This window comes from Lepidochelys kempii, chromosome 7 (genome assembly GCF_965140265.1).
Source record: "Lepidochelys kempii isolate rLepKem1 chromosome 7, rLepKem1.hap2, whole genome shotgun sequence".
NCBI lineage: Eukaryota > Metazoa > Chordata > Testudines > Cheloniidae > Lepidochelys > Lepidochelys kempii.
The window spans coordinates 68,974,974-68,989,629 of NC_133262.1; positions in this window are offsets into that span (position 1 = coordinate 68,974,974).

The window sequence follows — 14,656 nt, forward strand, 5'->3', positions numbered from 1 at the left end:
CAACCTTGTAGGAGCTTTCAAATGAAGTCTCCCGTGTTCCTGAATTGAGGACATTGTGATGCTCTGTATCTTGGGGGAGCACCTTACACCCCCATGTTCATCTTTATAAAATGATTGTGTGGTATCCAATGCAAAGTTTGTCATGTTGGGTGTCTTCAGAAGGCTCATAATGCACTGAGCGTGGTTGTTATAGTGATTGTTACAGTAATGTTATAGTAAGTTTATAGGTTATAATTCCATGTATATAGTTATGAGGCTGAAAATGTATCCTCATGGCTTAAAGCAAGCCCATGCAAAAACTCTCCAAGAACAGAGATGTAGTTCACATCTTGTCAGGGCACGGGTGGGACAAACCCAGCCCAGCCTCACAGGAACAATGGACAGTGGCTTAGGCATCAACAAAAGAATCTCTTAGATCCTCGAGGGAGTCCCCCCTTCTTTTTGGCAGTTTGGGACTGTGCTAAGGTAATGCTCACTTGACTCTGAAGGGGTGGGGGCAAAGCCAAGTGGAAAGAAAGGACATGATAAAAGGGAAAGACATTTTGCCATGCTCTCTCTCTTCCACTTATAGCTACAGACACCACCACCACCAAGTGACTGAAACACTGATCAAAGGGGAGAGCCTGACTGAAAAGTAACCAGCCAGCCTGTGGTGAGAAGCATCTAAGTTTGTAAGGACACTGAAAGTGTTAAGATCAGCTTAGAATGCGTTTTGCTTTTATTTCATTTGACCAAATCTGACTTGTTATGCTTTGATTTATAATCACTTAAAATCGATCTTTATAGTTAATAAATCTGTTTGTTTTACCTGAAGCAGTGCATTTGCTTTGCAGTGTGTCAGAGGCTCCCCTTGGGATAACAGGCCTGGTATATATCAATTTCTTTGTTAAATTGACGAATTTATGTAAGCTTGCAGCATCCAGTGGGCATAACTGGACACTGCAAGACAGAGGTTCCTAGGGTTGTGTCTGGGACCGGAGATACTGGCTAGTGTCATTCGCTTGCAAGTAGATGGGAGCAGCTTAAGTGCCAGAGGCTGTGCATGAACAGCCCAGGAATGGGGGGTTCTCACAGCAGAGCAGGGTAAGGCTGGCTCCCAGAGTCAAGGAGTGGAGCAGCCTAGCAGATCACTGGTCCAGACAACACCAGAGGGGAACGTCACAGTATGTCTTCTAACTTTATGCCCAATTTCCCCACATTTCAAACAGATCAGGGGATTGTTGCCACCAGTCAGAGGTGGTCTTCTCTGCCTTTCTGGGGGCATAACCACATGATTTTCAAATGTTGGAGTAGGCTATGTGGGATGGCTACCTCCCTTTTCTCTAGGGGTAACTCCTTCTCCTGGATTTTTGGGAGCTACTGCTTTGGCCTTCAATTCAGGGTCCTTCTTCACTGCCTCTCTATTCTCTTCTTCTCTGCTTTCCTTAAATAGGGCCAGGAAGGCGGGTGGGTCCTCCAACCTCTTCACATGTAGGTGAGGAGTATGATGTCAACAAAGAGTGCCCCTGAACACTTGTGTAATTTGGGCTTGGTTCACCCTCTCTAGCTGGATACCCTTCTTCAGAGTTACTCTCACAAGTAACTGCTGAAATCTCAACAGGAACTTGGACCTTTTTTCTTCCTGAGGTCATTTAAGATCCCTGAACCAGCAGTAGAGGTCCTCGCTACTCTGTGGTTCCGTATGTGCTCTCTAAGGCAACTAGGTAATGTACATGGCACCAGAGTTGCTGGTTCTGAGGACCCTACGGCTTTCTGCTATCCTCTCTCCCCGTCTTTTCTGCATTGCCACTTTTGGACCACCTCAGTGGCCTGGTCCATCCAACTTTCAAAATCCTCATCATCCAAAAGCGTGAGCTACTTCTCTGAAAATATCCTCAGTCTCTTACAGTGGCTGCCATCCAGGCGAGTGAGTCACGCTTCTCCACAAGTTATCCCATGAGCTGGCCCCAGCTGTCGGTCATGGGTGAAAGAGGAACACTCCCTGGTTTCAAATCTTTCTGTGCTAGGAAAGACTGTAACTTTGGCACTAAAATCTGTAGGTGCAGGGCTCACAGGCGCAACACTCACCACCTCCTAAATCGTTGTCCCCCAGGATGTTAATCCTTCAGGTGCTATCAGCTTCCTTGGTATTCTGGTGGCATCCAGCACTCCTGAGCATTGTATCAGGGCACTGCTGCTCTTTGCTTACACTTCTGGTGAATCACCTATTCACTATGAGTCTCCCCAGAGCTTTCTCATCATGAGAACACTTAGTCTGGCATCCGTAAGGTTACTGGAGAATCTTGTTACCATAGAGGACTGGCTCTAAGTGGCTTCCTTTGCTCATCTTGCATCTCAGCTTGGCCCCTCTAGGTGGCACTGACCTCATTGCTAACAGGGTGAGTAAGAAGTTGTGAACTAGCTGGGCTTGATTGCCCCCATCTGTAACCACTCTCCAAAGGTGTGTCTTAATCATCCTCCCTTTTCTCTCCCTGGGGCTTGGTATCACTAATATTTGTAATGACTTCTCCCATCTCATCATGCAAGTTGGGTTCTGGATTTTTTTTCTTGGCACCTTGTGACTCCACTGACAGTGATGCTTCACCATGTCAGACATACAGGGGTCCTGCCCTTGAGAAAGCAGTGATATTCAGGGATCCTAGAAAGAACAAAATTATCGGAATTTGTGTTTTTACAGAGAATCTTTAGTTTTTAAATTTTGTGAAAAAATAAAAACATCTATTAACTAAAATTTTTACTGAAAGTACCAGTGTCGCTTATTCAATGCGCGCAACCTCCCCATCTTGTGGTTGATTTTTGAATGCACTTTAAATTTACGTGGCTGAATATACTCCAATAAATTGCTTCCATCATATAGAGGTTATTCAGTGGCATATAGGGGTTCATGTATTAATGCATCTCAAATTTCACTTCAGCCTCCAGACATGAGTAATTAAAGTTATAAACAAATGCTGAAAACTTTAAAAATCACCCCTAAAAAACATGTCACTGAGTTTGGCAAGGACAAATTTACACTGATGGTAATGTGCTGTTCTGTACTGTATGCAGCAAGGCTGTAGATTATGTCTGAAGGCAGACAATTGTAGAACACATGGAAAGCGCTAAATGTAAACTGAATGAAAAGAAACAAAAACAAGAGAAACGGGTTAAGTTCAACTAATAACTATTAAACATTAAACATTTATAAATAAGCCATTTCCCCACATCCTAACACTCTGAATTTCCTCCAACCCCAGCGCCCCACAGCACACTCCCAATGTGGGTGGTATGGCGCGGGATGCTTGTCCCAAGTTGGAGTGTTGCAATGCTGTGGCATTGGCTGGCGTAAACAAAAGTTACCTCACTTTATCTTCACCTCCGGATAGGCAGGGTCTTCTCCTGCCTCCTCCTAGGCTCCCTGGTTGCTGATTTGGAATCCTCCTGGGGTCTCAGCTGGATCTTGGTAGCCAGTGCCAGGTCTGATCTCTCTCTCTCTCTCTCTCTCTCTCCCTGAGTGCTAATCACAGGGGTGCAGTGCTGAAGCCACCTGATCCCTATAGCCAGAGTATCTGAGAAACATCAACCCCTTTGAGCAGGGGGCTAGGAGTTTATCAGGGCCTCCCCATCTGTGCTGTCTCTCTCCCAGTGTTAGCCGATGGCCAAGGATGTTTGGTGAGGTGCCAGCTATGCCCGTTTTATACCATCTGTGACTTTAACTGCTAGGACGCACTGTCCCTTCGTGGCGGGCAGCCCGGGCTAGGCTGATGGATGCCCCAAGGTCCTAAACACCCGTGACTTTAACTGCTAGAGCTCAGAGCTCCTTCGCAGCGGGCAGTCAGGATTGACTGACAGGCGCCCCAAGAGTTTGCCCCGTGGAGGCGGCACAACTCAACGCTAGGCTCTTAGTACTCTCACCTAATGGCCAGGCTTTATAGCCAAAACGGCTGAGGTTCTTTAATTGTGTTGGCTGCTTTACAGTAAACCAGAGAAACAAGTCAGGCTTATGCATAAATGGTTACCAAAATTTATTAAACTAGATTCTAATCATGTGGTTACAAAATTGCTAGGGCCTACTTATTTAAATGTAGAGATGTTACACACAAAAACAAGTTACAAAACTGAAGCCACAATCCCAAAGAAAGAAAACAAAGTATAGAGCTCTATTTCAAGATATGTGTACACTAAAGATAGGAGATCAGGTGTGGGTGCTTCTTACCCTCCTTGCATCTCTCGATTCCAGCGGTGCCAAGCCAGGATCGGTCACTCAATTCCGCGGAAAGATGAATAAGGGACAAGGCTTAGGGACCCTCTTAACTGCAGAAGCCTTGGGAGACTGTCACTTATCTGACCAGCAGATAGATAGTGAAAAGCACTCAAAAATCATGGTGCTGTAGGTCCCATACTTATACCTCTGTACTCTATTCTCTTTCTCCTTTCTTATGCCAAATTGGGGCTGGTCTGTCTGGGCAATGCCAGCTCTCGCAAGAGTAGTTTACACTTGCAAAGGAGAGAAACAATAAGTTTCGACTACTGGACATTTCTTTTATTAGGGTAAATATTTTCCCACCTAGGATGTTGGGGTGTGTGCATCACGCTATTTAGTAGGGGCTAAGAGCCATGTCTGTCACAGCTTCTCTGTCTGCTGTGAGCCTAATCGTTGTATATGTTCCCAGAGGCACATTGTGCTTCTCACAGCTTCAAAGGCTGTGCTGGAATTGATGTTAAGTGCCCTGTTGTTTTGGCTCCCTTGTGTTCCCAGCAATGCTGGTCTGAGAGGGGGGGCTGGCTGTCTGGCTACACCCAGCTTCCAAACTCAAAACGCTTTCTGTGTGTAAAATCAGGCTGCCTCTTCCTCAGTTATCTTACTGCAGCCCTGGCTTGTCATTGGTCAAGTGGACTTCTTATCCTTATCCCACCCTGTAGAAACCTCACTATTGCTCCGGCGGGGGGGGGGGGGGGAGAATGGGTTAGTCTCTTTTGTCTCTTCCATCCCCAAGTGGGGGTTACATATGTTACAATTATGTGACCCCTTATTCACAATCAGGACAGCAGTTTGAACAGAGGAGTTATCCCCATTCCAGACTTTTTCAATAAGTTCAGGGCACATTGAAATCACATAAAATAGTGAAAATTGTGATTTCACACAGTAAAGGATCACAATACCTAGCATTCAAGAGAACATTGTTTCGTGAGAAACCAATCTCTTCTACCCTTAGCAATAGGGTTCAAAGGTTACATGATTTTCATCACATGGGCAGCAATTGTTACTTTCCCCTATAAACCTTTCCCTGCATTTCCAACTACCTACGCAAGCATAACTGTTGTGTTGCACATATAGAAAATGAAAAGAACCTTATAATTCTATCTGCTCTGTGAGGTGAATTCCACTGAATAACTCCAAAGTCCTGTCAATAAGTCACTGCCTTCCTGACAACCATGTGTAATTATCAGGCTCCAGAAATGCAAAGCTTGATCTTCAAACACTTACTGAAGGGAGTGCTCCTTTGTCATGTGAGTAGTCCCACTGAGGTCAAAAGGAAGGAGTCTGAAGTCAATGGGATTACATACACAATTTAAGTGATGTGTATGAATATGGATTTGCCAAATTAGCCACACATCCATGCATATATTGCCCATGAATGGACTTTACAAAAATATTTTTTGTCAGATCCTCAGCTGCTATAAGTAAGGCTGAGGGAACTGGGACTGTTTAGTCTGCGGAAGAGAAGAATGAGGGGGGATTTGATAGCTGCTTTCAACTACCTGAGAGGTGGTTCTAGAGAGGATGGTTCTAGACTATTCTCAGTGGTAGAAGAGGACAGGACAAGGAGTAATGGTCTCAAGTAGCAGTGGGGGAGGTTTAGGTTGGATATTAGGAAAAACTTTTTCACTAGGAGGGTGGTGAAACAGTGGAATGTGTTACCTAAGGAGGTGGTGGAATCTCCTTCCTTAGAAGTTTTTAAGGTTAGGCTTGACAAAGCCCTGGCTGGGATGATTTAGTTGGGGATTGGTCTGGCTTTGAACAGGGGGTTGGACTAGATGACTCTTGAGGTCCCTTCCAACCCTGATATTCTATGAAGTGTGGTCTGGGGTTTTGCATCAAGTTATGTCTGGCTGACTCCCATTATAACAACAACTATTAAAAATCTGTTTAACGTTTTATTAAAATAAAGGGGAAATAGCTAATACTTACTTCATATGTTTTAACTAAAGGTTCATTTTAACAATAGCCCCATTTTGTTTTCTTTTAGCTAGAGAGTTTTTATAAAGAAAACCCCAATTTGATATTTTTGATGACATTAAAGATGGTACTAACTCTCCTTTTTAGGGCAAATAGAAGAAGTGGGTTGAGATGCTGTTGAGTAGTTGTTACAGTCCATACCCATTTCCTTGAAGGCACAACAAGACACACAAAAGGGCATAGAAAAGGACAGCAAAGATAGAAAATTCAGCTCCTGTCTTTGGTGCTGACTTGCTCACTGCTGGAGAAGCACTGACCCAGCAGTGGCTTGTCAGCCATTCTGACAACCAGCAAGTTTGTACCAGCATCAGGCTGTTTGGGGCATTGCTTTTATATGCCTCACTGCTCACAAGCTCAAAGCAATGTTGCAGAAGCTCCAGACTTGGTCAGCTAAGCCAAATTCTTACTAGACAGAGGGCAAGGAAGAAAAATCAGAAGGGAAAGAAATAAGGTGAATAAGGGAAGGGCACATAAGGAAGGGGTGACAGCAGGAACCCAAGTCTCATGTCCCAGATGCTATTCAGAACTTAGCAGTGCAAGTGGTGAGGATGTCACTTGGTTCCCTCTCTCTGACACAGTCTGATGAGGGTGCCTTTCAGAATCAGAAAGATGAAGGCTCAGTGATGTCAAAGAGGAGCTTGGGTCCCAGGAGATGGTGGGGGTAGCAGTCAGGATGGTAAAGCTCGCTTATTTTGGTCCACACATCCCCTGTGTCTTCCATTATTTTTCTGGTGATTGTTCAATGTTCATGAAGAGGTGGCAGCCTCATTTCAACCATTAGCATTAACGAATCAAAGCACAATGTGGTCATTCCAATTATAAACTTTTCTTCCCATGTCTAGAATCTTTCAGTTTGTTGTCATGTCACCTGTGTGGCTTACAAAGAGCTTTGAAGACCCCTTATTACAGTTCTTTTACATGTCTGTCTTCAACTTTTGCTGACTTTTATGAATAATTTTATGTATCGGGCTGAGTTGGACTTTTGGAACCTTACTTAGAGTAAAGGACTGTGCACATCAATGTCCACCTTGAGACACTGTAAAGGACTGATTTTCAGAAAGTGTTGTACTCCCTACTGCCTGAAAATCAGGCCATTGATTTAGTAGCTGTCAAGGCTAATTCCCCACTCTGGCACTTCGAGTGCAGAAGATGGGGGCCCGCAAGGATTCTAAAAATTAATACTGGCCACTCCAGGCTTGTATTAAACTCCCTAGGTTACAGCTTTTCTCTGACCTTGGATTGGTAGATGCTGCCACAACCCAAGTGCAGAATCCCTTTGAGAGCCGAGGCAGGCGCACCTGGGAATTTTTTCCTGTGGGGTACCCTCAAGCCCTTTCACCACCCCCTCTGGGGCAGAGGTGAGAGAGAAAAACAAAGGAAATCAGCTGTTGCCACCAGCTAATTGAACAACATGTGCACGAACCTCTTAAGACACAAAAATCCACTTCTGTTCTTACGAAGAGTAAATTAATTAATAAAAAAATACATCTGGGAACTCAGGCTATTGCTAGATTTTAAAAGAGCAACTACAAGGATTAAGCACCAAGAATAGCTTCCTTGGGGTCCAGCTTAAAGGTTACAAGCACCTGGGGTTAGCACTGTGGAGTCCACAAGCCATAAAGAAATAAAAAGAGATAAACCTAATTGCGTCTTCCTAGACATTTCCTGATCTACTTACATATCTGGGGTTTCAAATGAGTAGTTTCTAGATATGATACCAAGGCTTTTTCATACCTGGCCGCAACCTTCTTACAGCATAGCTTTTGCCCTGTCTGCCTCTTCCTAGGAGAATGACAGCCAGACAAACGGGGAGTCTTTGTTCAAGTTTAAAAAGTTTGAGCCTTCCCAATGACTCTTTTGGCCAGGTGCCCACTCACTTCCTTTTACCTTTGCATAGCAGTGAGACTTTTTAACCCTTTACAGGTAGAGCAATTGAGAACAGCTACTAAAAGGGATTTTATAGCTACTGGCTGGCTGGGTGTCCATAAAAGAGATCTACCCCCATCCCTTCATTTATCACAGTAGCCTAACATTAGGCTATTGTGGTTGAAAATTTTGACTTAAACATTTCATAAAACAGAGAGAATATTTCTCAGGGGCCACTGGGAGGATTAATTCATTATTGTTTGTAAAGCATCTAGAGATGGTTGATTGGAAGGCACTCTAGAAGTATAATGAAATCTATCAGTATTGAGTGATAAGAGTATGAAGTACCAATGATAACTAAATAGTTCAGCTGACATTTTTTGCCAACCAGGGCCTGTAAATTTGCCAAATCATGAAAAATTGTCTATTTTGGTTTGTGTGAGGCACACAGAGAAAACATTTGTGAAATTATCAAAAAGCCAAGCTTCTCTGGTTTTCTCCCCTGCTCTACAGTACAAAAGCCTCAAAGGGGCTTCTTCTGAAAGAGACACCAAGGTGAAATATCTGGTATTGTGTCACTGCCCATCCGTAATGTAATAGATAGTAACAGGCAAGCCTCTAAGGGACCTCAGTATGGGTGTGTTTCAGAGATGCATACAAATGTTTTGATGCTTATTTAAGCAATCTAAACCTCTGTGAGCATCAGTACCATGAGGGGACAGTCCAATGGCATACTTTATTGGCAACTTATGGTTATGGTCTTGTCGAGAGGTCAGACTAGTGCCGGTGCTTAGGTTCTGTACTGCAACTTTTTTGGCCGGATCAGTTCCTCCTTCTGTTTATTGTACCATCAGTCGACATCCCCTTACACGTATCCTGCCACCTTCACCACCACCATTTTGAGACAAATTGTACCATCTGCTCCTGACTCTTAAACTATTCTTAAGCATACTAAAACTCCAAGGTGACATGGGTGTGAAACCAGAGCTCCATGTTACCTTATTTGGAGCAGATAAATTGTGGGCAGAACTCCTACTAAATTATTTTTGTTAAGGCTTCTGTAGAGCACCGGAAATTACAGAGTAAGTGGCTGGATGGTACGAAGGCGGTTATTTTTAATCTTTAATGAATCTGCAGTCAGCATATAAGAAGGATTATACTTGGAATTACTTAAATATGGATTTGAATGTGGAACACTGATTACTTATAGTTTTGTTTAGTATAGCGGGTGGCATTGTATTTAATGATACTGAGTAATGTTAGCGATAGTTTTATCCTATTTTATCCTATTAATATAATGCATCTTTTGCTTATTAAATAGATGGTGTATTGTTTCATTTGATTTGAGCAGCCTTCATAGTAACATGTCAAGGGTTAATTAATGTTAAAATCCCCTTTCCATGGTTGGGTGAATGTTTGTACAATAGACACAAACTCTTCCATGTTTGTTAGTTTCTTGGCTGCCAATTACTAAAATACAGAGTTCGTAAATTGGCTGTTAGTACAGAGCCTTTTTGAACAAAACAAACCTGATGTTAAATCTTCTCTGATATTTTTCTGCAACCGTAGCAGGCATTGGGCTCCAGAGAGACTCTGAGCTGAGATACAAAAAGGGACAAATCCAGTATGTGAACAACCAAGTCCCCGATTTAAAAAAGAAAATGGATTTCAAGGGTTCAGTTGTCACTTTATGGCCCAGCCTGTGTAAAGGGCAGTGGCCCAGCAGGAGCACCTTGGAGCAATTATGCCTCAGCAGACAATTGATGCAGGAGCACAAGGGGACTGAACTACCTTTAGACAGGGTGCAACAAGTGCTCAGCAAGGCCCTCTCTGCTGGCTGATATGGGGGAGAGAAGCATTACTCTCTCCTTTTCCTGCACCCTGGCCCCTGCCCACACCAACATTTGTGTGACGAGGACTACAGTTGTGTCCTGGATTACAAGGACAGCAATCCTGTCCAGCCTGTGTACCCACTTCTCAGCACACGCAGTGCACCTGAGCAGGGCTCAACCCAATTCACTTTCTTAAAAAACAGTTGCTCACTTAAATCTTAAGAATAGTGGCCTGCTCCCACAAATGTATCCTACACAAAAGGACCCCTGCACCTGTCTGGAACCCCACTGACTGCAGAAGGGGAACCACATAGGTCCCTGTCCACATGGAACAAGAAACAGGATCAGGGCCCAAGAGTTTGCAAAAACTTAAATAGTGGATGGCATGATGGGACTTAAATTCCACTGCTCTGGGTTTTGCATGCTGAATAATTTAACACAGGATAAACAAAAAAAAAAAAAAAGTTTTTTTAAGATCTTTTCAGGATTTAATAAAGTGTTTTCCCTGAGCCCCAATGTTTTATGTAAAATAACTGCAAACAAGTACAAATAATGCAGAATGTAGGCGTTTATCATTTCTTTAAAGAATCAGTTTGCAGTATGCCGCATAAATAGATTACATGAATTCAAAATGCTCTTAGGGTAACTGTGTCTATGAGTCTTCACAGGTTGGAAACTGGAACAGTGCTGCTGCTTCCAAGTTTGAGCATTTAGTTATGTAAGTATCCTTGATGACAGCATTCAGCACAGATCCAAGCCACGTTGTCCAGCAATGGGATCTGACTGCATGTACATTGTTTGTATGCTGACCTGCTCAGAATGGATTATTAGGAAGAGACGGCAAGAAAGGCCCTAAAGGGGAAAAGGGAGACCAAAGTATAGAACTATTTACTTCATCAGGCGTACTTACTGTTCACACAGATAGCAGTTTGATAATTTTTTTAACCACGCCTTTTTAAAAGGATGCTTATCACAAACCATGTAGCTCTGCAAAACATGTACAAAAAGGTTCATAACTGCTTATAATAATAAACCATGTAAGCTCTGAAGGGTCTTAAATTCTTGTTGGTAATTACTAAAAGGCATAGATTAAGCTGACAGTATTGTTTAAAATGTGAAAACGAAGCCTGTTACCCTACAGAACTGTATGCCTCTGGGATGGGTAATGCATTGTAGAACCTTTCATCCTTTTCAAAACGTTTTCCTGTTTGTTGTAAGAATTCTTTTAATCTTAATTAAATCACTCAGTCAATAATGAGCTGATCATTACTATGGGAACACGTCAGACTTTATATTTTATTATTAGATTTCAAGGGCCAAGTTCTTACCTGATTTACACCCTGGAATTCCCAGGTGAATTGTCAGAATAGAACTGCAAATAGAATTTGGCCCTAATTGATCAAACCTCCTCCTATTCATCTACAAATCTTTTGTTGTTCACTCACCTTTTTGTCTTTTTTTAAATTTGTTTTTCATATAATCAAAACGAGGATGACCAGGATTAAAGGGATCACAAGGTCCCCCAGGAGAGATGGGCCCTGCTGGACCAATAGGAGAGAGAGGCTGGCCAGTAGAATAAGGATATATTGGACATAGAGGTAAGTACCACGATTATTTTGGTTGGGAAGGTTAATAATATCACTAGGTACTAACCCTTGGTCCATCACTAGGGCTGCTAGGGACTATTATTATACAAATAATAATACTTATAAAAGATTTAAAAACCAAATATGATATTTACCCCAGCTAAATGATTCCTTAAAGATGGTCCTTAAAGTACCTAAGTAACTAAGGATGCCTAGATGTTTTATAAGCAACACTATTGGGATTATAACTCAAAGAAAGAAAATTTAGGCTGCATATCAAGAAAAAAATCCCTACCAGTGAGTTGTGCTGTAGCAGAGCAGGGAATAATCTCCCAAGGGCTGTGGTTGAAATCCAATGTCATAAATATCCTGGAGAAAGCCCTCGCAAATATACTGTAATGGAACACTCCTATGCTGCCCCAGGGAATAGAATAAATGTCCTCATAGTGGAGATGAGCCTAAACCATGAAGTTTGGATGCAGGGCTTAGTTTGAGCCTAATAGTAGAACTGTATAAAGATCAGTGGTTTAGTTTAACATAAATTCAGATGAAGATTTTATCCAGTCTTGAGCCACAAAAATTCTCATCAATCAAGTTATTATGTTAAATTTCAACCAGTGTTTTCAGCAAAGCTGCAAATTTCACATGGTTTTCATGCTAAACCATAAATAAGACTAGGACATGTTTACTCAATACTAACCCAGGAAATGTAATAAACTTCTCATTGAGCCTGGTCTGAGTTGTGCGTTCATTTTTAGATATGTTACCAAATGAGTTTCATATTGTTTAATTGCAGATATTTCATGTGTGTTCTACCAAACAGGGCTTTCCTGTTTGTAGCTTCTAATATTTTATCGCATGATGACTTTTTAAAAAAGATTTTAAATGAAATGTTAACTTTGTCATAATTATCTGATTGCTACCTGAACCCCTTTACATTGGAAAAATGAGAGAGTAAAGAATTTTGTACCAGAAAGAGCTTTTCCTGATAAATTGAATTGAAAAGTGATCATGTGTTATCACATTTAGCAATTCTCAGCATCTTAGTTTCTTGTCGACATTAAAAGTGGTAACCAGTCACATGTTGTTGTTTTTTAAAAAAATCTGTTCTGTCCAAGCAGTGACAATAGGGATATCAAAATAATAAAATACAGGAACATTTACTTACACCCTTTTAATCTGTTCTATTTGATCAGGACTGCGAGGTGTCCCAGGTTTGAAGGGTGACCCAGAGAATACCTGTCCTTCTGGGCCAAAGGGGATAAAGCTTCACTAGGTGAAAAAAGGAGAGAGGGTAAGTGGTTTCATTAAGCTGCATTGCATATATCAGTGATTGCTTCCAGTTTAATAGTGCTGTATTCAGAAATAGATCATTGTGGGATATTCTGCAGTTGGACGTGTGTAATGTTAATTTTCTATGTGGTGTGGGAATTATTCAGGTTCCATTTGAACCATCTGGTTTTGATGGAATAGTTTGACAGGGAACGGCTCTGCCCCAGAAAGCAATCAGAAATGTCCCTCTGAAATTTACTATTACTTGTTGGTGCTAGATTTCAAATTATGCATGCTCCTCAAGTCTCCCTTTATTACTCAGTCACTCATTCATCGCTCAGTCTTACAGAGTCTATAATCAATCAAATAGAAAAGCCCAGATTTATTCCCATCAGTAGATATGTAATATAATAACGAACACCGGAAAATAAAATGTTAGGGTTTTGTTTATTTCCCTTTCTCACCCATTAGGGCTACAAGGAATCACATATTTGCTGTGTCCACCAGGAATCACAAGTTCCACTGGGCCAAAAGGTGACAAATGTTCAGTAGGTGCAAAGGGAGACAAAGGAGACAAAGGTAAGTGATGTAGGCAAGCTTGAGTTGTGCATTACAAATATTGCTTCTAATTTGATAGTGTCTCTGCTGCTGTAAATTGCCACAGCTCTGTTGATTTCAGTGGAGCTGTACCCATTTATACCAACTGAGAATTTGGTCCATAGTACGCAAATGAAGTGCACATGTTGAAAAAGTCAAAAATTCCATTTAGTTAAATAAAAAGCTAAAGTCTATATACTTATCTGAAGCATAACCAATGACTTTTGCCCTAGAAATCAGTCATCAGCCCTTCGAAATACCTGGTGGCTGAACTTTGTGACTTTGTCCTTACCCATAACTATTTCACATTTGGGGACAATGTATACCTTCAGATCAGCGGCACTGCTATGGGTACCCGCATGGCCCCACAGTATGCCAACATTTTTATGGCTGATTTAGAACAACGCTTCCTCAGCTCTCGTCCCCTAAAGCCCCTACTCTACTTGCGCTATATTGATGACATCTTCATCATCTGGACCCATGGAAAAGAAGCCCTTGAGGAATTCCACCATGATTTCAACAATTTCCATCCCACCACCAACCTCAGCCTGGTCCAGTCCACACAAGAGATCCACTTCCTGGACACTACAGTGCTAATAAACAATGGCCACATAAACACCACCCTATACCGTAAACCTACTGACCGCTATTCCTACCTGCATGCCTCCAGCTTTCACCCTGACCACACCACACGATCCATCGTCTACAGCCAAGCTCTGCGATACAACCGCATTTGCTCCAACCCCTCAGACAGAGACAAACACCTACAAGATCTCTGTCAAGCTTTCTTACAACTACAATACCCACCTGCAGAAGTAAAGAAACAGATTGATAGAGCCAGAAGAGTTCCCAGGAGTTACCTACTACAGGACAGGCCTAACAAAGAAAATAACAGAACGCCACTAGCCGTCACCTTCAGCCCCCAACTAAAACCCCTCCAACGCATTATTAAGGATCTACAACCTATCCTAAAGGATGACCCAACACTCTCACAAGTCTTGGGAGACAGGCCAGTCCTTGCCTACAGACAGCCCCGCAACCTGAAGCAAATACTCACCAACAACCACATACCACACAACAGAACCACTAACCCAGGAACTTATCCTTGCAACAAAGCCCGTTGCCAATTGTGCCCACATATCTATTCAGGGGACACCATCACAGGGCCTAATAACATCAGCCACACTATCAGAGGCTCGTTCACCTGCACATCCACCAATGTGATCTATGCCATCATGTGCCAGCAATGCCCCTCTGCCATGTACATTGGTCAAACTGGACAG